We start from the raw sequence: 12,989 nt of genomic DNA on the forward strand, positions 1-12,989 counted from the left end.
TGATAGTTCTGCTGATGTTTTATTATTGGGCAGGCATATCTTCATTAAGAGTTTTTGGAAGACTCGTCAAATTCAATGAATACATTTTCTTCATAACCCATTTGGAATTATTCCTAATAAAATGATAAAATACGTTAATTGTGTGTTCTTCTTGAGTCTTGAAGGTATTTGAAATGTATTTTCTCATATAGCAAACTTTGCTTGCATATTTTGTGTACTGTGAACATTAATACAGATCCCACTGGTAGTTACTAATTGTATAAAGTGGAGATCTGGGTTCTCATGTGTATAACAACATGGGGAGCACTATTAAAAATTTAAGTTTTCTAAAGTCAGATCAAGAGTGAAAAGCAGGTCTGGCACAGTGGCTCACGCCTGTTATCTTAGCACTTTGGGAGGCCGAGGCAGAAGGAGCACTTGAGACCAGGAGTTCGAGATCAGCCTTGGCAACGCAGTGAGACCCTGTCTCTACTTAAAAAGAAACAAACAAACAATGGGGGAGAGGCATGGCGTGTGGAGTAGGGCGGGGAGAGTAAAAGGTTATATAATAAAATGAACTGCCCAAAAAGCACGTATGCACGTAGTTAAGATTAATTAAGAAAAATTCAAGTGCTGCTTGTATGGCTAACATAGAGACTTAAGTGATGTTACTCTTCTACAAAAAAGTTTCACAGGCACTTTTTTCTTTTTTTAAATGGGAGTTTTGCTCTTTCGCTCAGGCTGGAGTAAAGTGATGCGATCATGGCTCACTGCAACCTCCACCCTGTGTTCAGTTGATTCTCCTGCCTCAGCCTCCCGAGTAGCTGGGATTACAGGCGTGTGCCACCACGCCCAGCTAATTTTTGTATTTTTAGTAGAGACAGGGTTTCACCATGTTAGCCAGGCTGGTCCCAAACTCTTGACCTCGGGTGATTCATCCACCTTGGCCTCCCAAAGTGCTAGGATTACAGGCATGAGCCACCATGCCAGACCACACTTTTCTTTTTAACATGATAAATTTTAGAACTTCAACAGAAAGTTGCATTTAACTCATAAAGGTATACCTCATCAACTACATCTATTAAGTTGTTAAGGGCTCAACTTGATAACTGAGTAACTTAGTTTCTGTCTGTATTCTAATGTCGCATTCTTAATGGCTTGTAAAGCTTCAGCTAAATTTATGGATTGAAAATTACTTCCAAAATCAAATGCATACTTGTAAACATATTTTTGAATTGCCAAATAAATAATAATAAATAATGGCCAGGCACAGTGGCTCACACCTATAATCCTAGTACTTTGGGAGGCCAAGGTGGGCAGATTGCCTGAGCTTAGGAGTTCAAGACCAGCCTGGGCAACATAGTGAAACCTAAAATCTACAAAAAATGAAAATTCAGCATGGCGCTGCATGCTTGTGGTCCTAGGTACTTGAGAGGCCAAGGGAAGAGAATCACTTGAACCTGGGAGGCAGAGGTTGCAGTGAGCTGAGATCGTGCTACTGCACTGAAGCCTGGGTGACAGCAAGACTCTGTTCCCTCCCCGCCCACCACCAAAAAAAGGAAATACTGGATTAACCAAAAGGAAATTAGAATAGTTGATTATTAGGGCAAAGTGTATGTTTGAAGTAGTTTGTGTTGCTTGTTAGAAATGCAGTTTTCCTAGCCAACTGGATGAAATCTCCCTTCTTCCTTCCAAAGAAGAGAGGTGTCATTTCTTGTTATGATAAAACTGAGCTATAGTATGTGTGTGTAGTCTTATAGGGTATCAACTAGGAAATATAAAAGATAAATGAGGCTGGGCGCAGTGGCTCACGCCTGTAATCCCAGCACTTTGGAGGCCGAGGTGGGCAGATCACGAGGTCAAGGCATTGAGACCATCCTGGCCAACATGGTGAAACCCCATCTCTACTAAAAAAAAATACAAAAATTAGCTGGGCGTGGTGGTGCGCGCCTATAGTCTCAGCTACTCCAGAGGCTGAGGCAGGAGATTTGCTTGAACCTGGGAGGCGGAGGTTGCAGTGAGTTGAGATCATGCTTCTGCACTCCAGCCTGGTACCTGGCGACACAACAAGACTGTCTCAAAAACAAACAAAAAAAAACCCAACCATAAATGAATAAATTCAGTGTTAGGGTTGTAGTTAAATCATTAAGTTGCCAAAGCATTTAACCCAGTTATGCAAAGGTGTTTTCATGGACTGTAAAAAAGGACTAGAGTATCCATATAATCTTACTTGTGATGTAAGGCAGCTCTTCTTGAGATGATCTCACTCTGTCACCCAGGATGGAGTGCAGTGGCAGAATCTTGGCTCACTGCAACCTTCACCTCATGGGTTCAAGTGATTCTCCCACCTCAGCCCTGAAAGTAGCTGGTACTACAGGCATGAGCCACCACACCTAGCTAATTTTTATATTTTTCTGTTTTTTTTTTACAGACGGAGGTTTCACCATGGTGGTCAGGCTGGTCTTGAACTCCTAACCTTGTGATCCGCCTGCCTCAGCCTCCCAAAGTGCTGGGATTATAGGCATGAGCCACCGTGTCTAGCCTTAATTTTTTTTTTAAATTTATTTTTGCCATGCCCCAAACCCAAATTTATATATTTTTTAAATAAAGTGTTAACTTAGCAACTTGATACTTGTTTACCCCCCAGAATTATTTTGTCTTCAGTCGTTGTAGTATTTTTTTAAGTTCCTTTTTTTTTTTTTTCCAAATAGAAGTGGTTAAATGTTCTGGGGAAAAGTATTGAGAGGTAACTCCTAGCCTTTCCCTGTTTTATGCAAATACAAAATCACTATCACTGTCCTTGCTTACTGAAGCACTCTTACGAAATAGTTTATGCTATTAAAATTGAATGCTTACTGTTCACTCAAATGTTAAACCTCGTGTTGGTCAATGAATAAGAGTTCTCTGTGACTGCCCCTGTTGTACAGAACAGTTGATTATATCCCCAGATTAGAAAGTATTTTGTCAAATAATGTCAAGAGAAACTAAAGAGAAATTGTGATTCCCTTATATGCTCACTTGGCAGCATCAGAGTTAAGAATAGTGTGATTATCTGTTCTCTGGTCTCCCTGTCCAATAAGCTTATTTTTTTTTTTGTCCATAATATTTCCCATTGTCTTTTGTATTTAACATAAGCTGCTTTTCTGTGATTTAATATCTTGATAATTTGTTAAGGGTTTCAATTTCAATGGAATTTTCCACTTAACCTTATATACCCTCCATTGAAATAAAAAAGGCATGGTGGCTCATGCCTGCAATCCCAGCACTTTGGGAGGCTGAGACAGGAGGATCCCTTGAGGCCAGGAGTTTGAGACCAACCTGGTAAATACAGTGAGACCACCATCTCTACTAAAAAAAAAATAAAAAGGAAATATGTCTTTTGTGGAGAGTATTGGTGTCTCATTCAGAAACTTGTTTACTTGAGCATACAGAATTATCTTTCATGTAGTAGTAATTACTTTCAGGTCACTTACTGGGATCAAACTTTTTTTTTTTTTTTGAGACAGGATCTCGCTCTGTTGCCCCGGCTAGAGTGCAGTGGCATGATCACAGCTCACTGAGCCTTAACCTCCCAAGCTCAAGCAATCCTCCTACCTCAGTCTCCTGTGTAGCTGGGATTATAGGCCCACGCCATCATGCCTGGCTAATTTTTGTTATTTTTTTTTTTATAGAGATGGGGTTTTGCCATGTTGCTTAGGCTGGTCTTCAACTCGAGTTCAAGCGATTCACCCACCTAGGCATCCCAAAGTGCTGAGATTACAGGTAGGAGCCAATGTGCCTGGCCTGAACTTTCTTAAATGTGAAATACCTGGTTCTTTGTCATGGATGTTTAAAAGTGACTCCTAACTTGTCATTGAAGACAAGTGCTTTTATTTTCTTTTATCTTATTCAGATGGAGTCTCACTTTGTTGCCCAGGCTGGAGTACAGTGGTGTGATCTTAGCTCACTGCAACCTCTGCCTCCGGGGTTCAAGCAATTCTCCTGCCTCAGCCTCCTGGGTAGCTGGGCTTACAGGCACACACCATGGTATTTTTAGTAGAGACAGGGTTTCACCATGTTGGCCAGGCTGGTCTTGAACTCCTGACCTCAGGTGATCCCTCTGCCTCGGCCTCCCAAAGTTTTGGGATTACAGGCGTGAGCCACTGCACCTGGCTAAGTGCTTTTCAGTGGGGAGAAGCCGGAGAGAAAACAAGTGCTTGTACCTTCTGGTAGCTTGTACTTCTAGGTGTTTCAATAATGTAAATATTGGTTACCAGCTTTGGTAGAATCAGTATGAAAACTATATTTAATAATAACAATCTGTAAGTTAATTACCTGAGGATCTAATAGGGAAAATATACTTCTACTAGCATATACATTGTGACATTGCATTCATGGGCCACTACTGGAAAGTTACTTGGCTGCTGTTGTTTTTCACTGTTACTTTTAGAGGACTATCCCTTTATCTTAAGTAAATTCTAATAACATTGTGAGAAATGAACAGCAAAAGTGCTTATCTAGACACAGGCGAAGAATAATTAAGGTAGCTGTACAGCTGGAGGCCTGCCACTACGGCTTCATGTGTCAGCGGGCAGCGGGGTTAGGTTCCTTCCTGACCTTGTCAGTTATTTCTATATTGTTCAAATGATATGTTTTCAATTTTTTTGACAGGGAGGGCAGTCTCGTTCTGTCACCCAGGCTGGAGTGCAGTGGCATAATCTCAGCTCACTGCAACCTCCATCTCCTGGGTTCAAGCAATTCTTCTGCCTCAGCCTCCCGAGTAGCTGGGACTACAGGCGCACATCACCACACCCGGCTAATTTTTGTATTTTTAGTAGAGACGGGGTTTCACCATATTGGCCAGGCTGGTCTCCAACTCCTGACCCTGTGATCCACCCACCTCGGCCTCCCAAAGTGCTGGGATTACAAGCACTGAGCCACCCTGACTGGTCAAAAAAAATTTTTTTTTTTTTTTTTTTTTTTTTTTTTTAATGGATTCTTGCCCTGTCACCCAGGCTGGAGTGCAGAGGTGCAAATCCTGGCTCACTGCAACCTCTGCCTCCTGGGTTCAAGAGATTCTCCTGCCTCAGTATCTGGAGTAGCAGTGACTACAGGAGCGCACCAGCACACCTGTCTAAGAATTTTTTTTTTGTATTTTTAGTAGAGACAAGGTTTCACCATGTTGGCTAGGCTGGTTTCAAACTCCTGAGAAGTGATCAGGCCTGCCTTGGCCTCCCAAAGTGCTGGGATTACAGGCATGAGCCACCCCGTCCAGCCACATTTTCAGTTTTATTGGGCATGTTAAGTACTTGGTGTTGGACAGCTTATCCCTGCTTTCTGGGAACTCACCAGATTTTGGTTACAAGTTTTCTTTTTTTTAGGCTGGGAACTAAAGGGATGTATGAAGCACAGACAATGATTTGCCTCTTGGATGGCCCTGAAAAGGCAAGGGATGATGGATTATTATTGTCATTATATATATATTTTAAGGAGGGGTGGCTAAACAACAAATAACACTTTTAAATGGGCAAGTATTTCAAAAGACATTTCTCCAGAGATATATAGATGGCCAATGAGCACATAAAGAGATGCTTAACATCATTAACCATCATGGAAATGCAAATCAAAACCACAATGAAATGCCACTTAACACTAGGATGCCTATAATCAAAAAAAGATAATGAAATGTTGATGAGGATGGAGGGAAGTTGGAACCCTCCTATTGCTGGTGCGAATGCAAATAATGCAACTGCTTTCCATAACAGCCTAGCAGTTCCTCAAAAGGTTATCATATGATCCAACAATTCCACTCCTTGTATATGCCCAAGAGAAACAGAAACACATATTCACTCAAAAACTTGTACACAAATGTTTACAGCAGTATTAGTAATAGAAGCCAGGAAGTGGAAGCAATCCAAATGTCTGTCATCTAATGACTGGACAGATGTGGTATGTTCATAAGATGGAACATTCATTATAAAAACTAACTCCTGATACATGCTACAACAGTAAGAACCTTAGAAACATCTTAAGTGAAAGAGGCCAGTCACAAAAGACTACATAAACCATATGATTCCATTTATATGAAATGTCCAGAATAGGCAAATTCAGACAGGTAAGTTGTTGCCAGGAGCTGGGGGAAATAGGGAGTGACTGTCAAGTGAATACGCAGCTTCTTTTAGGGACCAGTCCTTGTCAACTGTGTTGATAAGCAGTGATGAAAAGCTCTTATGGAGAATGGGATTATGTGATGTGAGCCACTGTGTGGGCCTGATTCCATTATTTATAATAGAATTATTTAAAATTCTACAGCTTGGATAGAAATATCCTTTCTTGGTTTAAGATACCCAAAACACAAAAAGAAAAATAAAAGAAAATAAAAAAAAAAAAGATACCCAAAACACTATACTTAACGCAGCCTTTCTGAGGAAGGCCACTATTTATTTCTAACTGATTTTATCTCTGGATGTACCATTTCTCCAAACTATTCCACAGGGGATATAAGGATTATATGCAATAAATTATTTTAAAAGTGTGTGTATCAAATTTTAGAATAACTGAGGGAGTACAATTAGAATGTTCATAACACAAATGATGAATGCTTGATGTAACGGATACTCAATTTATTGAAATGTACCACATAAATATATATACCTACTATGTACCCATAAAATGTTTTTAAAAATTGCTAAATATGTTCTTTCCTGGAGAAAAAACTTGTTTTAAATTTTTTTTTTTTTTTTTAAAGGGCTGTGTGTGGTGGCTCACACCTATAATCCCAGTACTTTGGGAGGCTGAAGTGGGAGAATCATTTGAGCTCAGGAGTTTAAGACCAGCCTGGGCAACATAGTGAGACATTATCTCTACAAAAAAAATTTGAAAATTAGCCAGACTTCGTGGCATGCACCTGTAGTCGCAGCTATTCAGGAGACTGAGGTAGAAGGATCGCTTAAGCCCTGGAGTTTGAGACTGCAGTGAGCTATGATCATGCCACTATACACTCTAGCCTGGGCAACAGCAAGACCCTGTCTTATTACTTAAATAAAAAAAAATTTTGTGCTGACTGGGTGGGGTAGTTTCATGTCTGTAATACCAGCACTTAGGGAGGCAAAGGTGGGTGGATTGCTTGAATTCAGAAGTTCAAGACCAGCCTGGGCAACGGGGTGAAACCTTTTTTTTTTTTTTTTTTTTTTGTCTATAAAATATACAAAAACTGGCCAGGTGTGGTGGTGTGCACCTGTAGTTCCAGCTATTTGGGGAGGCTGTGGTGGGAGGATTGCATAAGTCCAGGAGGCAGATAGAGGTTGCAGTGAACTGTGATGGCACCACTGCCTTCCAGCCTAGGTGACAAAGCCAGACCCTGTCTTAAAAAAGAAAAGTGTGTATGTTACATAGTATAAGAAAGCCGCCGGGCGCGGTGGCTCAAGCCTGTAATCCCAGCACTTTGGGAGGCCGAGGCGGGTGGATCACGAGGTCGAGAGATCGAGACCAACCTGGTCAACATGGTGAAACCCCGTCTCTACTAAAAATACAAAAAATTAGCTGGGCGTGGTGGCGCGTGCCTGTAATCCCAGCTACCCAACCAGGAGGCTGAGGCAGAATTGCCTGAACCCAGGAGGCGGAGGTTGTGGTGAGCCGAGATCGCACCATTGCACTCCAGCCTGGGTAACAAGAGCGAAACTCCATCTCAAAAAAAAAAAAAAAAAAAAAGAAAGCCAACTAAGGCCAGGCGTGGTGGCTCGTGCACTCGTGTAATCCCAGCACTTTGGGGGGCTGAGGTGAGCGAATCACCTGAGGTTGGGAGTTGGAGACCAGCCTGACCAACATGGAGAAACCACGTCTCTACTAAAAATACAAAATTAGCCGGGTATGGTGGCGCATGCCTGTAATCCCAGCTGCTTGGGAGGCTGAGGCAAGAGAATTGCTTGAACCTGGGAGGCGGAGGTTGCAGTGAGCCAGGATCAACCCATTGTACTCCAGCCAGAGCAACAAGAGTGAAACTGTCTCAAAAAAAAAAGCCAACTAAAGAAAACCTATCCAGTTCCCCTACTGAACCATCTTCAACATATAAGGAACACAAATGGTATGAAACTAGCAAAAATGCAACCTAGAAATACTTCAATACACTTAAAAAAAGGTACATTAAAAAAAAAAAAAAAGAACCAAAAAAAAGGAAGGTACATCAACAGTCAATACTTCATGATAACATCATCAAAGTGTATTACTGGGCAAAATGGTCTGTGTTGTATAAATGCCTTGACATACAATCAATACATAAATAGGACAGAAGATAGAGATGAATAATTCAGTTTTCTATGAAATTTTGCAAGGAAATTTTAAATTAGAGTCTAACACCGGCAATATGAACATGGATTTTTGGCAACCCAGAGTTTGCTAGCATAGCAGATAGCTGAAGAGATTTCGCATGTTTAAGATTATTTTACCACATATATAAAATTAAAATTTAGGCCAGGTATGGTGGCTCATGCCTGTAATCCCAGCACTTTGAGAGGCTAAAGTGGGCAGATCACCTGAGGTTAGGAGTTCAAGACGAGCCTGGCCATATGGTGAAACCCCGTTTCTACTAAAAATACAAAAATTAGCTGGGTGTGGTGGTGCACATCCATAATCCCAGCCACTAAGGAGGCTAAGGCAGGAGAATCGTTTAAGCCCAGGTGGCAGAGGTTGCAGTGAGCCAAGATCGTGCCACTGCACTCCAGCTTGGGTGACAGAGAAAAAAAAAATTAAAATTTAGCATGTCTTTTTTTTTTGAGATGGAGTTTTGCTCTTGTTACCCAGGCTGGAGTGCAATGGCGCAATCTCGGCTCACTGCAACTTCCACCTCCTGGGTTCAGGCAATTCTGCCTCAGCCTCCTGAGTAGCTGGGATTACAGGCACGCACCACCATGCCCAGCTGATTTTTTTTGTATTTTTAGTAGAGACGGGGTTTCACCATGTTGACCAGGATGGTCTTGATCTCTTGACCTCGTGATCCATCTGCCTCGGCCTCCCAAAGTGCTGGGATTACAGGCTTGAGCCACTGCGCCCGGCGTAGCATGTCTTAAATATGATTCAGTACACTGCGAAGATGGCCAATTTGCAAAATAATTTCCTGTATTTTTATAATTTTGAATGTCATATTAGCTCAATTTTTTAAAAAATTATTTTAAAATCTTATCTTGAATTTAGAGCTTTCTTTTTAAAATATATTTTTAATAAGTAGAGTTTGGTCTTTTTTTTTTTGAAAGACGGGGTTTCACCATGTTGGCCAGGCTGGTCTTGAACTCCCGACCTCAGGTGATCTGCCCGCCTTGGCCTCCAAAGTGCTTGGATTACAGGCGTGACCCACGATGCCCAGCTGGTCTTTTTTTTTAAGCAGCATAACTTGGTTATATTCAGCCACTGTCATTTCAGTTTCTCAGGAATTAGTATTTCTGATTCTTGCTATCTGCAAATGTGTACCTAAATCAAGATTTAAAAGCAGTAGGAACTAGATTGTTTCATAACATTGTGACTGTACTGAATGCAACTGGCTTATACACTTGAGAATGTTAATCTCATGTGAATCATGTGAATTTTATCTCAAGAAAAAATGATTTGGTAATATATCAGCAAATAGTACTGTATGGTTATTCTGAAGTTAGTGCTAAGAAAAAAAAATCAAGTTAATACAGCTCTAGTATTTTCAACATTTAAAAAAGTACTTTCTCATAAAGCAGGAGCACAGAACTTATATATTACCCATGTCAGTTAAAGCTGTTAAAAATTGTCCTCTCTACCCCCAACAAAATGAACTCTAGAGTGGTTTTCTGGAGACAGGGTCTTGCTCTGTCACCCAGGCTGGAGTGCAGATCACACCTTGATCACAGCTCACTGCAGGCCTGACCTCTTGGGCTCAAGTGATCCTCTCTGGCTTCCACCTCCTGAGTAGCTGGGACTACAGGCATGCACTACCATGCCTGGCTAATTTTATTTTTTGCAGAGATGGGGTCTCACAATGTTGCCAAGCCTGGTCTTGGAACTCCTCAGCTCAAGTGATCTTCCTGCCTTAGCCTCCCAAAATGTTGGGATTACAGTTGTGAGCCACTGTGCCTAGCCCTCTAGACAATGTTGCCTTCCTGTACTATATTGAGCAATTATTTTATTATTATTATTTTGAGAGTTTCGCTCATTGCCCAGGTTGGAACGCAGTGGTGATCTTGGCTCACTAACTTCCCCTTCCTAGGTTTGTGATTCTCCTGCCTCAGGTTCCCAAGCAGATGAAATTACAGGCACCTGCCACCACCCCCTGCTAATTTTTCTATGTTTAGTAGAGATGGGGTTTCACCTTGTTGACCAAGCTGGTCTTGAACTCCTGACCTCAGGTGATCCACCCACCTCGGCCTCTCAAAGTGCTGGGATTATAATAGGTGTGAGCCACTGTGCTGGTCAATTATTATGCTCAAAACCCGGAAATATTTATTTGTGTTTAGAAAATTGGTTTTCAGGCCGGGCGTGGTGGCTCATGCCTGTAATCCCAGCACTTTGGGCGGCCGAAGCGGGCGGATCACCTGAGGTCAAGAGATTGAGACCATCTTGGCCAACATGGAAAAACCCTGTCTCTACTAAAAATACAAAAAAATTAGCCAAGTGTGGCATGTGCCTATAGTCACAGCTACTAGGGAGGCTGAGACAGAATTGTTTGCACCCATGAGGCAGAGGTTGTAGTGAACCAAAATCATGCCACTGCACTCCAGCCTGGCAACAGAGCAAGACTCTGTCTCAAAAAAAAAAAAAAAAAAAAAAAAAAAATTTAGAATATTAATTCTATAGCAAGAACTTGTGATATTATAAAATGTGGTTTACCAAAGAAACTCACTAGATTTTCCATGTTTTCTTAAAATTAAATTCACTAAAAAATCCAAATGCAATTAAAAAAATGCAATCACACAGGTTGCTTTAAACAGACATTTCTGGGTGCCTACGGGCAGTGGGAGTAGACTCAAAGTTCCGGTTCCTCGGGTGAGGTGACCCTATTAAAAAATAATAAAATAAAAAATAAACAGACATTTCTGAATAACAATGCATTCCAACTCATGAGTACAAAGAAATGTGTATGCTATTTATGCATTCTTAGTGTTTGATACCTTTGCACTCCAGTCATTCCAAAATATCTGTATACTGGAGATTTGATCAGATTATATGATACTTCACAATAACATTCCATGTCCTAATAATCTGAAATGTCTGTATACAGAGTATACTGTTTAGTCAGAAAAGGATATAGAACATGGAATGTCTGTAAAGTGTTGAGTTTTTCTGACTAGAGTTTAATCTAGCTAGTTTTAATGTAGAACCTGTATTTTTTTTCATGGGCATGTTTGAATTTTTTCTTTCAAAATGTTTCTCAACTTTTCAAAGTGACACTTTGTGTTTTCTCCCAATTCACTCTAAAGGTCCTGTCAACATCTTTGTTTGAAAGGACCACGGCCGGGCGCGGTGGCTCAAGCCTGTAATCCCAGCACTTTGGGAGGCCGAGGCGGGTGGATCACGAGGTCAAGAGATCGAGACCATCCTGGTCAACATGGTGAAACCCCATCTCTACTAAAAATACAAAAAATTAGCTGGGCATGGTGGCGCGTGCCTATAATCCCAGCTACTCAGGAGGCTGAGGCAGGAGAATTGCCTGAACCCAGGAGGCGGAGGTTGCAGTGAGCCGAGATCGCACCATCGCACTCCAGCCTGGGTAACAAGAGCGAAACTCCGTCTCAAAAAAAAAAAAAAGAAAGGAGACCAAAAACACATTTTAAAAATGAAAAAAAAATATTCATGAGAGAATCAGGTTTTGGTTTTAATCTATTATTTACATATTTGTAAACTGCTGTTAAAATGCTCTCAAAAATAGTATTTAGGAAGGCACAATTTGGTAGCATCAATTTTTTATTTATACTTTTTTTCTAAACAAGATCCCAAGAAACTTCCACTTTAATTTTTCCCTTGGTCAAGTGCAGACAAAACCCTTTCATTCTCAAACTTACTAAAAGTTAGCAATACATTTGATAGTGAGCAGCATATGAAAGTACAGATGTTATCAAAAGAGGAAAATTTTTATGATACTGGGTTCAGAGATTAAAGAATTTGAAACAAGGGCTTTCATGACTGGGGAAAACCAAAGCTTTTCCTGAAGGGGGTGGGCTTTTAATACCCCAGCTATTAATTAAATGCAGAAATGAGATAACATAGTTATCCTGAACATCAAAAAAGCAACAGCTAAAGTATTATAAATAATGTATTTGACAACTTAATTAGTAAAGCTCTGTTACGACTCTAGGCTAGACACTAATCAGCGTAACCATTTGTAATTTCTAATTTTAAAAAGTTTGGTTTCACATTTAAATTTTCTTTTACTATATATATATTACATATGTACACACTGTTGTAACTCAAAACTATAATGCTTGTCTATAAAAAGAATAGTATTTTTTTATTTCAGAGATGCTTAAAAGTCCCACTACTCACCCTTTTTCCTATTTATAAAAACCAACAATTTTGAAATTACTTCCAGCATAGAAATGCTCAATGATTCATCCAAAATTTCAAGCCCATATCAGTAGGTAGTTTCTTATAATGTATTGTGCTGTATTCTCTAATATCATATGGTCAAATACCCTGTTCATTTGTGAACACTTTTCATGGGTAAGAGTAAATAAAGACAATGAGATCAAGTTGAGTATGTTGCTACTCACTTTGAATACTAAATTGTGCTTGCATCCTAAAAATTAAAACGAGCTGCAGTAAGAATTAGAATATAAATTGTGTTCATTTGTACCATACACTAAAAACTAAATTCCTAAAAATAAGAATGAAAATACTTTACTTGTTCATTGAAAAATGAAAGATGAGAAGCAATAACAATGGGTGACAAATTTCTTTTTATCTTTTGTTAAAGCTCTGAAATTGTAGTAAATCACTAAATTGAGGTAGAGGTAGACCCTAATGTTACACCTTCCATGTTTCAGGTCTCTCATCTTAGGTCTCTAATGTCACCTATA

The 12,989-nt window shown here is 40.2% G+C and overlaps 1 protein-coding gene across 1 annotated transcript in view; it reads left to right on the top strand.

Moving 5' to 3' along the window:
- Positions 1-238: 238 nt before the first annotated feature.
- The window catches only part of DNAH12 (dynein axonemal heavy chain 12), a 260,536-nt gene continuing 247,785 nt past the window's right edge, over positions 239-12,989 (top strand). The window contains exon 1 of the mRNA XM_074403604.1: positions 239-3,741. The gene's annotated coding sequence lies outside the window, so the exon portion shown is untranslated. The remainder of the gene's footprint in view (positions 3,742-12,989) is intronic.

This window comes from Saimiri boliviensis, chromosome 8 (assembly GCF_048565385.1).
Source record: "Saimiri boliviensis isolate mSaiBol1 chromosome 8, mSaiBol1.pri, whole genome shotgun sequence".
Lineage (NCBI taxonomy): Eukaryota > Metazoa > Chordata > Mammalia > Primates > Cebidae > Saimiri > Saimiri boliviensis.